This window comes from Gracilinanus agilis, chromosome 4, assembly GCF_016433145.1.
Source record: "Gracilinanus agilis isolate LMUSP501 chromosome 4, AgileGrace, whole genome shotgun sequence".
Lineage (NCBI taxonomy): Eukaryota > Metazoa > Chordata > Mammalia > Didelphimorphia > Didelphidae > Gracilinanus > Gracilinanus agilis.
Genome location: NC_058133.1, coordinates 30,922,555 through 30,925,048, shown reverse-complemented (window position 1 = coordinate 30,925,048; position 2,494 = coordinate 30,922,555).

The following is a 2,494-nucleotide window of genomic DNA, read 5'->3' as shown; positions in this document are numbered from 1 at the left end:
CCTATAGCCCTCCCAGCAGAAATACTCACTTTCCATGGGCTGAGCAGGGAGAGGGGATGCTAATGTTTCTCTGGTGTGGAGGCACTCTAGTACAAAGGGGAGAACTCCAGGAAACTGGTCTCTGAAATGCAGGCTCGGGCATATCCTTTAAGTGACCTGAGCCTCAGTTATTTCATCTTTAAAATGGGGATTGGGGGCAGCTAGGGGACTCAGTGGATAGAAATCCAGGTCTAGAAATGGGAGCTCTTGGGTTCAAATCTGGCCTCAGACACTTCCTAGCTTTGTAACCCTGGACAAGTCACTTAATCCCCATTGCCCACCCTTGCCACTCTTCTGCTTTGGAACCAATACACAGTATTGATTCTAAGATGGAAGGTGAGGGTTTAAAAATAAGTGGAAGGGGCAGCGAGGTGAAAACTTCCTGTCTGTGTGACCCTGGGCAAGTCATTTAACTCATTGCCTAACCCTGACTGCTCTTCTGCCTTGGAACCAATACACAGTGTTGATTCTAAGATATAAGATGAGGTTGTTTTTTTTTTTGTTTTGTTTTTTTAATGGAGTCAATCTTTGCTCCTTGACTTCCAGGGCTGTTGTGGGAAAAGAGCTTTGTAAACTGTAAAGTCCCGAGCAGGGGGAATTAGTGCTACGATGGCCCTCGGACGTCAGGCATGTTGAGCGTCAGTCAGACCGGCATTCACGTAAGGCTCCCATCCAGCTTTCTGGCCTCAGTGCATCCTGTTCCTGTATACCCCCCGGCACTGGTCTGCTCCTCGTCTCCTGTCTGTTCCTTCATTTTCCCAGAACTGCTCGTCTTTTCTCCAATCCTAAAAGTCTTTCCTTGTCCAAATCTTTGCTGTCCCCAAACCTATGGGACCTCCAAGGCATAACTCATATATCAGCCCCCCCAGAAGACTTCTCTGCTCTCTCTCCCCCGAGATCTGATATTAGAGGAGGATGAGATGATCTTCTTTCCAGGCATTGCCCCTGAGCAGCCATCGCTTTGTGGCCGCTGGCCCTTTCTCTTTTCTTTCTGTGCGTGTGACGGCCTATTTCCCCAGGCGCTTCAAGGTTAGGGCCATCTCCCACTTCCCATCTCCCCCGCTGTCCTTGGGGCCAAGCGCAGGACTGATTACCCAGAGTCCATCAGGAATGAGTAGTTGACTGACTGCTGGATTGAGTGTGAGTCTGGTGCTCAGAATGGCCCTTTGAGTGCTGGGCTCCCTTGGCCAGATGTTCATGGCTTCCTTTGAGTAGGAAGACTGAAGGGAACCGAAGGCTTGGTCTCCACTCCTCCCTCTGTCAAGTTCTCAGAAATTCTGCAGAGGCAGGACTAGCAAATGCCTATTAAGTTCTGGCCATGTTCAGGCCCTTGGGCTGGGGCCAGGAGATCCTAAGATGGGAAAAACAACCCTGGAGTCCCTGCCTGCAAGGATCTTACAGTCTGATCTAGGATACAGGCATAGGAAAAGGAGGATGCAAGTGAGAGCCTCAGTGGGACAAGTGGAAGTCGGACAGAGAGCCCCTGGCGAAAGGGAAAGACAGAACAGGCAAAGCTTCATGGGGAAGGGAGGACTAGAGCTGGCGCTTTTAGGAAAATGGAGATTTTTAACAGGGAGAAACGAGGAGGAAGGAGCAAATTCTGGCCTCTGTGAATGAATAGAATCACGGAAAAGAACATAGATCATCAGAGTGGTGAGAGAACTGAGAATGTTGGGTCTGGAAGAGACTTTAGAACATAGAACGTTGAGTGTCAGAGCTGGGACAGCCTTTAGAACACAGAAGAGAGGATGCTATAGCTGAGAGGAAACTTAAAACATAGAACATAGAATGCCAGAGCTTGGAAGGACCTTAGAACATAGAACATCAGTGCTGAGATGGACATTCGGAAACAGAACATAGAATTTTAGAGCTAGGAGGGACCTTAGGGCATAGAATGTCACAGCCAGGTAGGGCTTAAGAACAGGTAATGTCAGAACTCAGAGGAGCCTGAGAACATAGGATAAAGGATGCTAGAGCTGGGTGGGACTTTAGAACATAGAATGAGAGACTAAGGCATTGAGCTGGGTCTAGGGAGTCCCAAAATGTGAAAAAACAACCCTGGAGTCCCTGCTCTCAAGGATCTTACAGTCTAATAATCTAAGATACAGATGTGTGAAAAGGAGGATCCAAGTGAGAGGAGCCTTAGAACATAGAACAGTGGATATGAGAACGGGGTGAGCCTCTAGAACATAGAATGCCATAGCTGGGAGAGTCTTAGAACTGAGAGGCTGCATTGGACTAGATGGCCTTTCTGGAGTCTCTGAGCTTGCTGAGTCTCTGGTTCTGGAGCTCTGTGGTTCAAAGATGAGACTGTCAAAGTTCTACCATTCCAAGCTTCTCCAGTTCTATGTTCTCTGGCTCTGAGCTTCCAGGGTTTGAAGGGAGCCACACTTTAGGCTGGGAAAGCAGAGCCCGCAGTCTGCAAAGTGATTGGCAGGACCTGAACTCTCCCAGC